Source organism: Uranotaenia lowii, chromosome 3 (assembly GCF_029784155.1).
Source record: "Uranotaenia lowii strain MFRU-FL chromosome 3, ASM2978415v1, whole genome shotgun sequence".
In the NCBI taxonomy this organism is placed as follows: domain Eukaryota; kingdom Metazoa; phylum Arthropoda; class Insecta; order Diptera; family Culicidae; genus Uranotaenia; species Uranotaenia lowii.
Window position 1 is genome coordinate 94,582,178 of NC_073693.1, and position 17,800 is coordinate 94,599,977.

Consider the following 17,800-nt stretch of genomic DNA (forward strand, 5'->3'; position numbering starts at 1 on the left):
ACGAAAAGTTCCCCAGTGGGTGGGTAGGTGTTTTGATTTCATTTGGTACGCTTTCAGATGGGTGGCTAATTCTCCACGAAACCCCATTGATGTGTCGTGTTTTGTGATTCCGCGCGCGAGAGAACGATTGTATCCTTTAGTATACGGATGTACGGTACGAGAATGGGGGGATGATGGGTGGCTCCAGCGACCGATTCTCAGCACCGCAGCTTCAGCTGGTTCTGGCTGTGCCTAGTAGGGAGTCTGCTTCCGTTGACTGGCTGACTAGATGGTTGGTTTTCTTCAGTCAGTACTTCGTGAGCGGTTGCCGTTAGTAGATGTGTTGTCTCTCTAGTCCGGGAACAAGCAGTGTTGTGAACGGTTCACGTGCCGGATTTTTTCTCGGTTCCTTCCTGTTGTGGGTGGATTTTTTTTTCGCTGGCTAAAGAAGTAGGCTTTGGAAAAGCTACAGTGAAAGTGTATTGTTGTTGTGTTGTTTTCTCGCGATAGAGAAAAGGTGGAGCAGTTGTGTTGTGCTTGAAAAATCCATGTGAATGGCTGAAGACGGGTGGGTGCCGCCGTGTCGTTGTTGAGCAAATGGGTCTTCTGCCATGGTAGTTGGGTTGAAGCGAGAGTGTGAGAGAGCGAGATTGGTGTTGTTGTTGCTTAGGGGAGGCTGGGATTTGGGGCCACCGTTTAGATTTTGGAATACATGAAGGATTGGGTTGAGGAGCAGCAAGAGCCGCAGCAGTATCAGAAATCGTCGGTGGGCGGTTTCCCATGAATCAAGATGCGAATAAAACATGAATGGTTGATTTGTAAAGAACAACATTCTCGCGAATGTGTCCCGACATACTCGGCAGCTGAGCTGAGGTTATGTAATAAGTGATTGTGTCTCCCAGGATGAAAAGCAATTTATGGGGCGCCCAATGAAGTTGATACTGTTGGCGAAAACTGGAGACGAGTCTTCTGCAGCAGTGATAAATTAATAGGACGAACTGATGATGGATGCTTGTCATCTATTGTGTGCTGTCTGTCGCCGTTACTTCAAAGCTATGATGGAGAAAATCGATTCGGGTGGCCCGAGACTGGTGTTTGCTCAGATATGAGTCTAGTATCGAAACGTCGGCGTCGTAAAAAGAAACCCGTAGAATACTCGTTAGTGCTCATAATCCTTTCCATCGATGGAAGTTCTATGTAAGCTCATTGTCCGTCGTCCCTCGACCCTCGATTACTTCCCCAAATCGTCCACAGATCAAATAGTTTGCTTTGAAGCCTGAATGAAGGAATACTCTTTTCTCATCAGTAGTGCTCGGAAAAACGAACCACCCAGCATCCGAATCTCGTAACTCACTCACTGTTTGAAACACAAGAACGAGAGTCGATTTGGTCCTACGTTGGGCTCCACTTTTCTCTCAGATACACCCCATCGGTGTTTGTGCTACCAAAAACAGAATACTACCGCTCGAGAAGGCTTCTCGAAATACACATATAGTAAATTTGTTCATGTGATCAGAAAACTGCATTCTGTCGACGACCCCAGGAAACGGAAAGCCCTTCAAAGAAACAAAAGAAAAAACATAGCAAAAGTGAGAGCGAAAACGGATAACTGACTGGCCGCCAGCCAGCAACCATTTACTGTCGATGAAAATTTAACGAATCTAAAATGTGAGTGAATAAGTACGGCCAATGGGCCGAAAACCAGCCAAAACAAAAAGTTAAAAAAGGAATTAAAATTAAATATTCACACAGCCGGTGAAATCTGTCCCCAGGGAGGCACCAGTGAACAGCAGTTCTCCGACACACGAGCGTGTGACCAGTCGGATCAGTCAACATCGTTTCGAAAGCCTTTATATAAACTTTCGAGCCACCCCCAACCCCAAGTTTCAAGTTAAAAAAAGGAAGCATCCAGGAAGTGTTCCGATAAATCTGTACGGTAAATATTAATCTGAGCCCAACCAACGCAACGGTTTTGGGCCAACAACAGCAACCAGCCGCCAAACGTTCAAAGAGGATTAACTTTCCGATGTGTTGTCTTTGTTATCATTGTTGTTGCGCATCGTGCACGTGATTCAATTGTGTTTGAAGGATCGTCGGCTTCCACCCTCACCTACTTCAACAAATCGAGGGCTACCTACTCTTCATCTGCGCTCTTCAAAGAAGAGGCGAATCGAAGCGAAGCGTAATAGAAAACGATCAAGGTTAGTATCTTTTCTTTTCGTTCGATGTTTTTTTCCGTTCAAGGGCTGTTGCTGCTCCGAAAGGGGGTCATATTAGCCCGGAAATAGGACACCCATTTACTGCCACCTACCTTTAGGTACTTTGCTAGATTTGTTTTTTTGCACATCTTGAAAAATTCTTTGCTCTCCTGTTACTTACCTTTTTCGAGTATGTGCTCGCCGACCTGATGGGGACATTTGATATGTGAAACATTTTCATCATTCGAAGGGAGAATGCGGGTTTTTTTAAGAAGAAAAACGGTAAGGGAAGCTGTATTTTCTTGGGAAAATTAAGCCTTAATTAAAGAATATTAATAAGCTTTTTTTATTGTGTAAATACTATAAATTGAATAAGCCTTGAATATTTCTAAGACAGTATCGGGTAAAATTAAATGAAATTTGGTGAAAAAATACTTTGATCTGAATGTATGTATGGATGGACGTATGTATGTATGTATGAAAACTCACCAGTAGCTGATAGGTCTTTAGACCCGAGGCGGTCTGGGAAGTCTCGATCGCTTATTCAAATATTGTTCATGTTAAACTCATCGCCAATAATTGCAGCACTACCAAGGGGTTCGTTACCACTGGTTTGGGACAGGTTTGACTCATGTTACTCCCTTCCAACTGTTCGAAACAAATAAAGAATCCTGAAAAGATACTGTGGAATCCCGAGGGGCCGTTTGCAGAGTTGTCTCGAGATTGATGCACCACTGAAATCATCGAAGCCTAGCTACTTAAGGGGTCAGTTGTACAAGCGTTTGCTATCGCTGATGATGAGAAAGTTGTCTCTTCATACTATTCTGGCTGTGAGATCCAGGGGCATATCTAGGATGCCACATTCTCCCTTTATTCAAAAATGATTGATTTTATTTTAATTTCGATATTTGTTTAGAGTTATTCTTATGTTTGTTCTTGTTAGTTGGTCATGGCTAAATCCGGCTGCTTACCCTAATGGGCAGTCGGACCCTTCTAAGCTTTTTTTCGGCTTTGCCCTAATGGGACTTTGAATCTCTCTTAGCCTTATTACATGGAGAAAAAAGACCACGGTTGTTCTAATTATTTCAGCTGGTTATATCAATCATCAAAGCGTAGTTGATTTTTTCGCATCCAATTATAAATATAATAGACTCCACTGCAAACTAATGATCGACTTTACGCAATCAACTATTAATATGATAGAATCAACTGTAATGATTTAGTTGTTAACATGATAGATTCAACTACATTTGCATGATTGATTTTAGTAATTCAACTATAAATATAATAGATTCAACTATACATTCCTGGTTGACGTCTCACATTTAAATATAAATACGATAGATTCAATTGTAGTGGTATACCTGATTTAACTGTAAATATAGTCAATTCAACTACAATTGTATGATTGATTATAAAGATTCAACTTTAAATATAATAGATTCAACTATACATTTCTGGTTGACCACTAACATTTAACTATAAATATGATAGATTCAACTGTAGTGGTATAATTGATTCAACCTTAAATATGATAGAAATGTGTGATTGATTGTGTGCTACTTGAATACTATAGTGTTCATCCGTGTTCATCAGCAAAAATAAAATAAAAATCGTTAGTGTGAGACCTGTACGTGTTCCCTGCAGCGATCGTAGTGCTGTGTTCAGGGCTCAGCCGGAATTTTCTGACGTCGACGGCAAAGCGCAATCGCTCTCCGGCAATGGGGAAACATTTTCCTCACATTGCCGGTTTTCCGGTCGTGTAGAAGGTCGACAGTTCCTGAAATTGGGAAAGGTATACCTACTCTCGCTACCCGCAAAATCGATGTGGGTCTCAACGTTCCATTACGTGATCCTTGCAGGATCCCACCGGGAAACTAGCATTGTTAAGTCAGTGTATGATGGATTCATGTCATGATATTGAGTAAATTTTCCCCTCACAAGGTCAATCTTCGCCGGCTGCAGAAGCACGGACTTCTAAGGGCGTCTTCCGGGACCGATTAGTTAAGACGCACAATTTGCTGGGTAACCATGCATCAAGATGCAAAAAGAACAACAGCGGAAAAACCAGGACGTGGATATCGGGATTTCCGGTCACCTTTTCAGGGATCGTGGCGGCTAAAACGGACTAGATGCAAATGGCTGAAATAATCAATTAAATGAAAATAAAACGTAGCCATGAAATTAGGCAGACAAAAAAAAACTTCATTCGTATCGCATCACTCGAAGAATACAGTCGCGTTTTCAAGTGTCCCGATCTTCGCGAACTGCTGAAAGTGAGTGTGATCCCGTCCAGTGAATCCGGGTATTTGTGCCGTTCGGACGGTAAAAACGGTGTTTTGTGCCGCGACAATCGTTTCCTGCCAAAGGCTGGTTAATTTGAGTGGCCCCAGTTCGCAGAAGGGCCGATCGATCGCCACGAGGTCCGCCGCCATTGTTTGGCGAACCAATTGTTCCATAACCAATCATCATCCATCATCATCATCGAGGCCGAGTCGAGACGAGGAGGCCATCTTCAACCAACGAGAAAGGGCCAGCGCTCGTTTGGTTAGGTTCTTCGGTTGACGTCATCCTTGAAGACCAACGGAGAACCACGTGGTTGGAGCTGTCTATATACACTAGAAAAAATATATTTCCAAAAAGTGCTAAAATAATTTGTAAGTTCTTTTTTATTTCTTTTTTCACTTTTTCTTTTTCTATCATATTTCCCTTTATATATATTTCGATAATTTTTTGCTTCGCTTATATTTTCAACACGGAGGGCATTCGTGTTCCCGTTGAGAAATATGAGCGAAGGCGGGGGATTATACCCTCCAACTGGGGGTGATGCGAATGTCACCTATGAAGATGAGGACGATCTGGAGGATTCGGTGGATGCTGGTCCTTCAGATGCAAATTGTTCTCGGATGGATGACAATGTTGCATCATCCTCAGTCGAGAGTAGAGTCACCCGGCTCCGACAATATACAGAGGGCTCATCTTCCTCTGGGCCATGGGTGGTTTTCATCCGGCCCAAAGCGAATGGTAAACAGCTAAATGTGGTACAGATCACCAAAGATCTGGCGAGGTGGCCTTCTGTAACCAGTGTTACGAAATTGCGTCCGAACAAGCTGCGCGTTGTGGTGGCTAACTGGAAAGCCGCAAATGAGATTGTGGCCAGCAAATTCATAAACCTAGAATATCTCGTCTACATCCCGTCTCGAAACGTAGAGATCGAGGGCGTGATCACTGAGATGAGCCTAGAGGCGGAGTACGTTAAATCCAACGGCGTTGGTAAGTTGAGGAACCTTGATTCGACTTCGGTCGATATCTTGGATTGTCGCCAACTCCAAACTGCCACCGTCGTAGATGGAGTTAAAAAGTACTCCCCTTCGGCATCATTTCGTGTGACATTTGCGGGTACCGCCCTCCCTCACTACGTTTTGATTAACGGAGTTTTAAGGCTACCCGTGCGACTCTTTGTGCCTCGCCCAATGGATTGCAAAAATTGCATTAAGTTGGGGCACACTGCGTCGCACTGCTGCAACAAGCGGCGGTGCGCCAAATGCGGGGAGAATCATGGGGATGGAGCGTGCTCAGCAATAGAACAGAAATGTGTCTATTGCGGGGGCTCACCCCATGAAATCTCTTCGTGTGAGGCATTTAAGAGTCGCTGGGATAACCAAAAGCGCTCTTTAAAGGAACGGTCAAGGCGGTCTTATGCCGCCATTTTAAAGGGTACGGCGACTCCGATCCAAACTCATTCGAGTAACATTTTTGCTGTATTGCCAGTTGACAATGTGGACACGGACACAGCCGATGAAGAACTTCCAGTAGTGTTTACTGCTAATTCCCGAAAACGTCCAAAACCAGCTCCTAAGAACACCAGAATAGGAGCAAAAATAGTCACGTTAAGCCCTCCAGTCGTCGAAAGACAAAAAGCGCCAACTGTACAGAAAGAAAAACTATCTCCTCCTGGATTCCAAATGAATATTACACCTCAGTATAAACCCGAAGTAGCTGGAACTTCTAGTGGCTTCAAGCCCAACGTAGCTTCACCAGAATCAACCTCCCAATCTGGACTTTTCAAGTTGTCGGATATTCTGAATGGATTTTTTTCGTTTTTCAACGTATCAGAATCAATAAGAGGCATTGTAATCTCAATGCTTCCAATAGTGAAGACATTTTTAAAGCAATTGATGCAAACTTGGCCCCTCATTTCAGTGTTTATCTCTCTCGATGGCTAATTTACGCCCAGAGGTCGGAGATATCACTGTTTTACAGTGGAATTGTCGTAGTATCATTCCTAAACTGGATCCGTCCAAATTTCTTCTTCATGAAACAAGTTGCGATATTTTTGCCCTTTCTGAAACATGGCTTTCTTCTCAATCAAACATCTCATTCCACGATTTTAATATTATCCGTTTGGATCGCAACGATTCTTATGGAGGGGTGCTTTTGGGGATCAATAAGCGCCACTCCTTTTATAGAATCCACCTCCCTTTATCAGGAGGAATTGAAGCTGTTGCATGTCATACAACTATAAGAGGTAAGGATTTATGTGTTGTCAGTTTGTACTGGCCTCATAGAGTTGCAGTGGATCGAAGTCACCTAGAGGACCTGTGCTCAGTGCTTCCTGAGCCAAGGTTGATCCTGGGTGATTTCAATTCACATGGAACTGTCTGGGGAGAACAAATTGACGATAGTCGTTCTACTCTTATTTATGACATTTGTGACAGTTTCAATTTCACAATTTTGAACACGTGTGAAAAAACACGAGTACCTAAACCTCCTGCAAGACCAAGCGCAATTGACCTCTCACTCTGCTCAAATTCACTATCATTGGATTGCCAGTGGAAGGTAATCCCTGATCCCAATGGTAGTGACCACTTACCAATCAAAATTACAATCACCAATGGGGCCAGCTCTTCAAATTCAACAAATATGGTATATGACCTTACAAGACACATCGACTGGAAAAAGTACTCGGACGAAATAACAAAATCCATCGATTATATGAATGTTTTACCCCCTTTAGAGGAGTATAACTTTCTTTCACGTATGATACATGAAAGTGCACTTTGCGCTCAAACAAAACCGATCCCAAATTCATCTATTCCTAGAAGGCCTCCTAATCCATGGTGGGACCAGCAATGTTCCAAGCTTTATAAGGACAAATCGAAAGCATTTAAAGATTTTCGAAAACAAGGAAATCTTGTCCTTTTCGAAACCTATGTTACCCTCGAAAATCAGTTTAAAAAATTGATCAAAGGGAAAAAGAAGGCGTATTGGCGGAATTTTGTAGGCGGTTTATCACGGGAAACATCCCTGAGTACCTTGTGGAAAGTTGCACGAAGCATGCGTAATCGATCTTCTACAAATGAAAATGAGGAACATTCACATAGATGGATATTCAACTTCGCACGGAAAGTCTGTTCAGATTCCACACCTGTGCAAAAAATAATCCGGAACGTGCTTCCTGATAGGTGTGGTCTGGATTCCAGCTTTTCGATGGTCGAATTTTCACTTGCCCTTCTCTCTTGCAACAATTCAGCTCCGGGAATTGATAAAATCAAATTTAACTTGTTGAAAAACCTTCCGGACGCCGCCAAATTTCGCTTGTTAAATTTATTTAATCAATTCTTGGAGAACAACATTGTTCCCCAAGAGTGGAGACAAGTAAGAGTTATCGCTATCCAAAAGCCCGGAAAACCAGCGTCCGATGCGAATTCGTACCGTCCAATAGCGATGTTGTCTTGTATACGCAAATTGATGGAGAAAATGATTTTGTTTCGTTCGGATAAATGGGTAGAAGCAAATGGTCTCCTTTCAGATACTCAATTTGGGTTTCGAAGGGGCAAAGGGACAAACGATTGTCTTGCTTTGCTGTCTTCAGAGATACAAATGGCGTACGCAAAACGTGAGCAAATGGCTTCGGTGTTTCTAGACATAAAGGGAGCTTTTGATGCAGTCTCAATAGAGGTTTTGTCAGACAAGTTGCACTCCCGGGGTCTGCCTCCTCTATTGAACAACATCTTATACAGCTTGCTTTGTGAGAAACATCTGAACTTTGCTCAGATAGTTGAATCTCTTACATGGGACTTCCGCAGGGTTCATGTTTGAGTCCACTTTTGTACAACTTTTACGTAAGTGACATCGACAGTTGTCTCTCTGAAGGCTGCACTCTAAGACAACTTGCAGATGACGGCGTGGTGTCTGTAACAGGATCCTCCGAGTCTCATCTGCACAGACCTTTACAAGATACTTTAGACAGATTGTCTTCCTGGGCTTTGGGGCTTGGGATTGAGTTTTCCCCACAGAAAACGGAGATGGTTGTTTTCTCTAAAAAACATAGACCTGCTCAACCTAAGCTTCAACTCCTAGGCAGAACGATCACTCAATCGAGGTGTTTTAAGTATCTTGGGGTTTGGTTTGATTCCAAATGTACCTGGAGAGCCCATATTGAGTATCTGAAAGGAAAATGCCAACGAAGAATCAATTTTCTTCGAACAATCACTGGCACCTGGTGGGGAGCCCATCCAGAAGATCTTTTAAAATTGTATCGAACAACCATTTTCTCAGTGATGGAATATGGTAGCTTCTGCTTCCAGTCAGCTGCCAAATCTCACCTCATCAAACTCGAGCGTATCCAATACCACTGCCTCCGCATCGCTCTGGGCTGTATGCCCTCAACGCATAACATGAGTCTCGAAGTTCTGGCAGGAATACTTCCTCTTAAAGATCGATTCAATTTACTATCACTCCGGTTCCTCATCAGGTGTGAGGTCATGAACCCATTGGTGATTGTGAATTTCGAAAGGTTACTTGAGCAAAATCTTCATACTAGATTTATGTCTATATACCATGTCCTCATGTCAATGCAGGTAAACCCTTCTTCGTATTCTCCAACTCGTGTTTGTAGCCCAGACTACGATCATTCTTCTGTCCAGTTTGATTTGTCTATGCAGCAGGAAATTCGTGGAATCCCGGTAGCGCATCGCCCTCTTCTGATTCCAAGAATTTTCGAAGCTAAATATAGACACGTCGATGCTGATAAAATGTACTTTACCGATGGATCTCTTATAGAGGAAACAACAGGATTTGGAGTGTTCAACGAAATATCTAGCGCCTCTCACAGTCTTCAGCCACCATGCTCTGTATATGTAGCGGAGTTAGCAGCTATTCACTGGGCTTTGGACAGTATCGCATCACGGCCAGATGGACACTACTATATTGTAACGGATAGTCTGAACTCTGTTGAAGCAATCCATTCGATAAAACCGGGAAAGCACTCGCCGTACTTCCTCGAGAAGATACGAAATAATTTGAGTGCTTTATCAAAACGTCGCTTTACCATCACCTTTGTTTGGGTTCCCTCTCATTGCTCGATTGTGGGCAATGAGAAGGCAGACTCTCTGGCAAAGGTGGGAGCGATGGAAGGCGACACGTATCAACGTGAAATCGTCTTCAGCGAATTTTACTATTTGGCTCGAAGAAACTCTCTTGTCAACTGGCAGCGCAAATGGGACGAGGATGAGCAGGGTCGGTGGTTCCACTCGATTATCCCAAAGGTAAGCCTTAAACCATGGTTTAATAGATTGAACTTGAGTCGGGATTTTATTCGTATATTTTCCCGTCTCATGTCCAATCATTGTTCCTTAGACGCGGTACTCTATCGTTTTGATATTGCTGGCAGCAATCTATGTGGTTGTGGCCAAGGTTACCATGACATCGAGCATATTGTTTGGTCGTGCGAGGTCCATCTTGTCGCCAGAACGAATTTTATAGACTCCCTTAGGGCCCGAGGAAAACCACCCTATGTTCCAGTGAGAGATGTGCTGGCTGTGATAGACTTGGACTACATGTTCGAAATATATCTTTTCCTAAAAGCTATTGATCTTCGTCTATAATTCTTTTTATTTTCACATTTCCCTATCTATCTTCTATCTTTTCTTCAAAAAGTGAACTAGATATAAGCACACAATTGTAATCAAACAAAACGAGTTTGGCTCCTTAAAGCCTAAAGGTATGAGCCGTTTCAAATAAAGAAATTACAAAAAAAAAAAAAACTTATGATAACTTCCAATATAAATAGAATTTAAATTTACAATATTTATAGTTGACCTCATTGAATCAATCATAGAAATAAAATTGAATCTATCACATTTATAATTAAATCAATCATATTATTATAGTTGAATCTATCATATTTATAGTCAAATCATTCATATTATTATAGTTGAACCTACTATAATTATTGTTGAATGTATCACATCAATCGTGCATTATAGTTGAATCTATTGTATTTACAGTTGAATTCACAAAATCAATCATACAGCTATATATATATATATATTGTTGAAATTTAGATAATTATAGTTGGTCGAGAATCAATCTGATATATGATTGAATATAAGTAGATTAGGGGAGAATGAGGATACTTGATCCCTGGGGATACTTGATTCCTTAGCTATATCTCGAAACTGGAATTTCTTACAAAGATCAAATGTTCTAGAAAAATGTGCCAAAATGAGCAAAATAACAATGCTTGTAGTTAAAAAAAAAACTAACAAAATAATTGTTTGAGTAATTGAACTTTGTTTGAAAAATTCCACAAAATGTAACTTGAAGATCTTTTTTCATCACTTTAAAATGATCCTTACATGGGAAAATTATGAAAAAAAATATTTGTTCCAATGTATCAATCGTTCAAGCGTAAAATGAACTTCATTATGCCATACTTTCAAAGCAATGGAAAACTCTCAACTTTTTTAAGAAAAAGTTTTCTAAAATGTTGATTATGGGTACAATTGATCCTCTAGAGTTGGGTACAATTGATCCCCCTTCCAAACGGCATATTCTTCTTCTGAATTGATCGTTATGATTGCTGATTACGAAATTACTAATATTTATCCAATAACTTATATTTAGCAAACAATTGTCTGAAGAAAAGAGCAAAAATAATTAATTTTCTCTTAATTATAAAAAATAGCGCCTTTAAGTATGCAATGTAATTAGCGTTGAGACAAAGTTATAGAATTTTCTTCTTATGTCTGCTATAAATTGTGAAATGAGAACAAACATGACCGAAATAGTCAATTAACATTCTATCTTGGGGTTTTGTTTGATTTTTATACAAGGATTAGGGCTTCATGAATAAAAGATCAAGTCTCCTTCAATAGGGGATCAAGTCTCCCCTAACTTCAGAAAAATCGCAATTTTTTTACTCCCACGACAATGCTTCTAGTTCATCAACGGGTTCAAGTATCGTTCTAATTTTTGGAGCATAGAAACTTGAAGTTACAAGCTGTCAGAAAATGTCAAAGACGGCGAGTTGCTAAATTTCCCCAAAAAGATATGGTGAAAATAAGAAAAGGGGATCAAGTATCCCCACTCTCCTCTATTGTTGGAAATACCACACTTGTTACAGTTTTCGTTACAAATGAGACAAGGACGTTGAAACAATACCAAAAAGAGTGTCTCCAAAAACGAATTTTGCCGTTCATTCGATCCCACGACGATCCCGTAATGTTTGGCCTGATTGCCAAGCTGTCATTATAGCAAAGTCAGTTTGTTCAGAAAAACCATTAACCCACCCAACTGCCTCCAGTTCGTCCCTATTGAGAAATACTGAGCAATCATGAAGGGGAAACTCAAGGCAAAGGAAAAGTTGTCAAAGACATCAATCAGATGCGACCTGGGGGAATAAGATGCTAAAACGTAGACGAAGAAGGTGTGCGCCAGCTAATTAGCCGTGTTACAGGAAAAAGTCGAGAATTCCTTCGAAACCGTGACGAATAATTTTATTCGTATTTTTTCTTGAATCTAGGAGCAATCTAGTCATGTAATGTTCAAATGTGCATATTTTTATGGTTTTCGAGAGAGCCTCCAATGAAGAAATTCATCAACCTTAATGTTTGGGCGCCATGTGCGCCATCTATAATTCATACTACGAAACACCCTTTTTTCCAAATTAAGGCTTTTTTATTACTTTTTTTTTGTTTTCTGAAGCTTGACTTTCAAAACTACTCAAAACTTTTAATTTGATTGAAGTTATGACAATTTCAGCAGATTGTCCTCCTTCGACTCAAAAACAACATGTTTAACTATTAATCACTCCACCTCTGTTTTCGAGCAATTGCATTATTCCAGATCCAAACAAAACATAGTACCTATCAACTTTGTTGGATCTATGGAAGTGTTATTCAGGGAAAAAGGTCGCATTTGGAGGCAACCTTCTTTGTATATTTAGCCATTTATGGTGTCCAATACTTATGTAATTCTGACTGATTTGCAGCTTTCACAGATCGTCAGCCACCTCAAGTGATAGACATCGAATTTTTATTTTTTTCCTTTGTTCATCTCCGAAACATCCAGGCGAGACTTGTCAACGAAAAGTTTCTGGCTGGAAACCTGCCAGGCGCCCACTAAAGAGTTTATTTTGCTGTCCTTTAAGCAATTTTTCAGATTATCTCCCCGCTAGCGGTTCCAATATTTTGCGCACGATTTGACCACCGTGTTTTGATTATTTCTACGGCAGGCAGTTTTTTTTCTTGCAGAAATGAAGTCAGGCGTTAACTAGATAAACTAGTAAAAAACAATTCCTTTTGTCACTTCCCCAATCGGAATTATTGATTTGCGGTTGATAAAACCTCTAATATTCTCTACCTTCATGGAATCAATCATCTTCACTCCATGAATAGTGAAAATAAGAATTAATTAGCATAGTTTTAGATCCTCTTAGACTCCCTCAACGATTTACTATATGAATTTAAGTCGAATAGTTGATTTCCAACTGGGACTTTCCTGAATTTTTCGTGACCGTACCCAAAAAATTTATTCAACAACCTTCTGTATTGGACGATATACCAAAAAACCACTTGATAGAACGTCACAAATATTTGCACTTGTAATTATTATATTAATAGGTAGCTTCACTGAAAATTTCATCAATTTTCTCAGTTCAATCAACAAAACAAAATGCTGCATTTTTTCGAATGCACTCTTTGTCTGCCTGTCTATTTAGAGCTCAAGTTTATTGATAAAGCCGAAAAAATCAATTTCCTACGAAAAACTAGCAAACAATTGATCGAGGTTCCATCTTTCCACCTATTTTATCAATCACCAGTTTAGTAGTTCTGTTTTTTTGATTCAACTTCACATTATAGCTGGTATGTTTTAAAGTTCTGATGCTTAACATAATCTGCTACCTATGAATTTTGATGGATACTTAAGACATAAACCTGGAAGTGATTCATTTCAACAATTGACAATTTTGCATCGTTGATTCGACCTCAAATAATAGCTGTCTAACTAGATCACTGCATCTTTTTTGGTACCTTCAAAAAGAAAAATTCGGCGCACTATTCAGGTGAACTTTCGATCGGAGTGTCAAGAAAAACTTTTTTACGTTTGCAAACAAAATAGACTAGCGAATTTTAAAGTTTTTCACTAGAAATTATTACTAAAAACGTCAAATTTTCCATTTTTAAAAGAAGAAATTTTCGGAAAACCCTTGAACTTCAGGTTGGATCCTTAAATTCACTTCTTAAGACAAGTAGCTTTAAAACTGCCTTTTAATAATAAATCAATAATTTGCTTATCTAACATATTAACATTAACCGTAATATCTGAAAAAAATACCTGCACAGATAAAAAAATGTAATCCTACATTGCAAGTGATATTACATTTTTGCGTCATCGCGCTGAAAAATTTGAAAAAGAGTATAGCATCAGTTAAATTCGCGGGGTACTTCGGTATGTTTTTAAAAAACACAACTGAACTGTACCGGGGCCGAAACTAGAATGATTTATTACTTTCGCTCTTAATACTACCGAGCCCCACTGGGGCGACAAATGACGAGTGCATCAAATGATACTTGATACCCTCGTCCGATGATGGTGCGCTGCTCCAGGTGTTGATGTTCTGCTGATCGTGCGTCTGCTAGAGCACGATCCTCGATGGGCCGGTTCCTTCGGTAACTGCTCCCTCCGTAAGTCCCAAACGTCTCGGTTGGGGCATTTCTGCGTCCGTTGCGATCTGGAATTTTGCTAGCTTTTCTTTGAATTTCTTTAAGCCGAAACCCACCAGTAAAATCATCACTATGGCGAAAAAGCTTAGTGATGCATTTTGAACAGTTTGCTTGGATTCGAGACTTTCCAAGTGTCTTCTGTTTTTCAGGTGCAGTTCTTTAATTTCCGAATAATTGGTGTGCGGTTCAACGTACACGGGCGATATTTTTTCTGCTTGTATAGGCAGAATCGTCTTCTGCCGAAACTCGATTTCATAGTTCTCATATAGCTCGTTTTTTATTCTTACTGAGCAATTGTGAAATAGAATTGTATGAATTCCCGTGAGAACTTTATCGTAGATTCCACAGGTGCTGTTCAAGGTGACATTGCGGTTGTTGGCTATCACCAATAGTGTGCCTGGTGTAATTTGCCTGACTTCCGTTGTCGCAGCTTTTTCTGTCATATCGCATGCTCCATGTTGAGCTCGGACTATTGAACTTTCGCATTGATTATTGCTGATGTCAATAATTTGGGTTCTCTCACAAATTTGGACTTTGTCGTTTCCACGGCATGGTGAAATGGTGGCTAGCGTTTGCTCCGAGTTCGCAAAAACCGTACGATGATTGATTTTGAATGTCCGGTTGGAGATTGTTAAGGGTTCGATTACGAATTCCTGATACTTGGTTGGAAGGAGTCTGGGAATGTTCACCGAGATGATAAGAGTTGATCCTTTATAGATGACCGTTGTAGTGAGGATATCGTCGATGTTGTCCAGATGATGTATCTCCACGCCTTGATTGTTTAATTCGTTTACAATTGTTTTGATTTCTTTAGTCGAGAGGATTTGCCTACTTATAATGTTAAGTTTTGCAAGCATAATCGCGTATTCTATAGATTTTAGTGAGTCCAGAAGTATATCGGTTTTGAATATCAAAGCTATTCTTTGATTTTCAGTTATCACGTTATCGCTAGTTTGGAGAAAATTTCTCAAAAGGTTTTGTTGAATTTTTATGTCGTTGTTCACAAGGTTTATCCTATTTTCAAATTTGGAGTTGATTTTTATTTGTCTGTTATTTTGTTTTATTAATCCTGCTTGCGATTTCCTTAGGCTGTCTAAATCTGAGTTTATAATTCTTAAATCCTCTGCGTCTAAATTTCCTGATACAAATTTAATTACACTTCCAAGGGTTTCAATTGCACGTTTTGATCTAAATGAATTTATATTGATAGTGTTAAATGTAAATCTGATTTCTCTTAATTTTGTTTGTAAAATTTCTGACAATTCACTAGATGAGTTTTTAAGTTGTTGAGACACATTTTCAAGGATAGAAATGGACATTTCAAATTGTGGTAATTCGATAATATGTAAGAGTCTATCATATCCTGCGATTATCCTCCCTTCTCCTCTTTGAAGAATCAACGCTCCTGCGTTGTTCGTTATATCGTGAATTTGAACATATTGACAATTGATTGTTCTTATTACGATCAGAATTACGAGGTTACTCGAGTGAGACATTATGCTGTGGGGTAAAAAGAGTTTGTTTAGTGCAAAATTTAATTTTTCCTAAGTTTTTTCAATTTTGATTTATGAATTACAATATTCCTATGATCGGTAAAAGTTTTACGTTTGTCTTGTAAGACCTTAACTTTTTTGTATCTTCTACGTTTTTTGTTCCTGATTCCTTGTATTCTGTTGTACAAGCTTTGGTCTGTTTCAAAGTTTGGTTCAGGGGATCTATTTTTGTTGTGTTGGTCTATAGTTTGTTTTTGATATTTTTCTAGTCGTTCTACGACTTCATCGAAAATTTTATTTCTATTTTCCAAAATGAGTTCAAGATTTAGGGGTCGTTCTTCTCCTTCTTTAATACCATAAAATATTTCAAGGGGTTTAAGTTTTGTTGCAGAATGAATGGTTGTATTATAAAGTGTTGTGGCAATTTGATATTTCTGTTTGTCAGGAATGTCATCATACTTATCTTTGATGCAAAGAAAAATTTCATTCAGGGTGGAATGGAATTTTTCAACGATGCCGTTTACTTGGCTGTTATTGGGTGGTACAAAATAAAGTTCTGATTCAAGCCTGTTAAGTAGACTTCGAATTTCAATGGATCGAAATGCTGGTTCGTTGTCACAAACAATCAATTTAGGAGTGCCAAAGGTCGAAATAATTTTGATCAGAGCCTTTTTTATGTCCGGTATTGATCTGGATTTAATGGGGGTTAGGACAGCGAAGCGAGAAAGTTTGTCTACTGTAGAGATGAAAAGGTTTGGTTGGGAAATGAAAATATCCATGTGGACTATGTCTAGGGGTTTTTTGGGAATAGGTGTAGATGCAAAGGAAATTTTGTACGGGATCCGTTCATACTTATTCTCAAGGCATGTTGTGCAGAGATTTATGTATGTGCGAATCTTATTCCGCATTTTTGGGAAATAAAACCTTTTAATTATTACTTTCTGGTTTTCTTCCACACCTCTGTGGGCACGTTGATGTGTATTTTCGATAATGGCATCCTGTTCTTCTGTGCTTCTGAGGTCCTGTAATAAACATTGCGTTAGTATAACTTTAAAGGTTTTGTTTCGAGAGAAATAATTTTTATAAGTAATTTGGAGGGTATTTAACAAGGATTCGGGGCAAAGTATACCTGTTATCCTGGATGGGTGTAAGAAGTCCTTAAACATTCTTATGAAGAATGGTACGCCAAATACCACTTTGGTTAAGGTTCTTCTGAAAATTCCTGGGAAAATTTCTTCAAACTCTTCTGATTCTTGGTCTCCTTGTTTCAGAAGAATTTGGTTTCTATAAATATTCAGAGGTAGTTCTGTCATTTTCAAGAAATCTTCATTATCCGATTCTGCAGAATGGGCAGTGATATCTGAAGAGTTTTCGTCATCACTTTGATCATTATTGTGCAGATCTCCTGTTAGATTTCCTTCTAGATTACCTTCCAAATTTATTCGGGACAGACCGTCGGCGACGACGTTTTGTTTGCCGGGTCTGAATTTAATTTCAAAGTCATATTCCTTTAATCTTAGAGACCATCTCGTGAGTTTTCCGTGAGGGTCTTTGAGGTTTAAGGCGTATGTTAATGGCTGATGGTCCGTGTAGAGGATAAATTTTCTTCCATAAACGTATGGTCGAAAATACTTACACGCCCAATCTATGGCTAAAAGTTCTTTTTCAATTGTACTATATTTCTCTTCACTTTTCGATAAGGTTCGAGAAGCAAAGGCAATGGGCTTATCTTGTCCAATTGGTCCTTGAGACAAGACCGCTCCTACGGCATATTTTGAGGCATCCGTCGTTAACACAAATTGCTTCGTGAAATCTGGATATATCAAAATTTGGCTGCTTGTAAGGATCTTTTTACATTTCTCAAATGCTGAGATGAATTCGGGCGTATGAGTAACACGCTCTCCCTTTCTCAACTGTTGAGTTAAAGGTTTGGCTATCCTGGCAAAGTCACGAATGAATTTGCGATAGTAACCGAGAATTCCTAAGAAAGCTCTCAGGTCCTTTTCGGTGTTGGGCAAGGTCCATTCTTTTATTGCCTTGATTTTGTCCGGGTTAGGTTTTACACCTTCGGGTGTCACGACGTGTCCCAGAAAAGCTACTTCCTTATGTAAAAACTCAC

The 17,800-nt window shown here is 39.7% G+C and overlaps 1 protein-coding gene across 2 annotated transcripts in view; it reads left to right on the top strand.

Moving 5' to 3' along the window:
* The first annotated feature begins 313 nt into the window (after positions 1 to 313).
* Positions 314 to 17,800, top strand: part of LOC129751004 (uncharacterized) — a 951,184-nt gene continuing 933,697 nt past the window's right edge. For both annotated transcript variants that reach the window (XM_055746238.1, XM_055746239.1), the window contains exon 1: positions 314 to 2,180. The gene's annotated coding sequence lies outside the window, so the exon portion shown is untranslated. The remainder of the gene's footprint in view (positions 2,181 to 17,800) is intronic.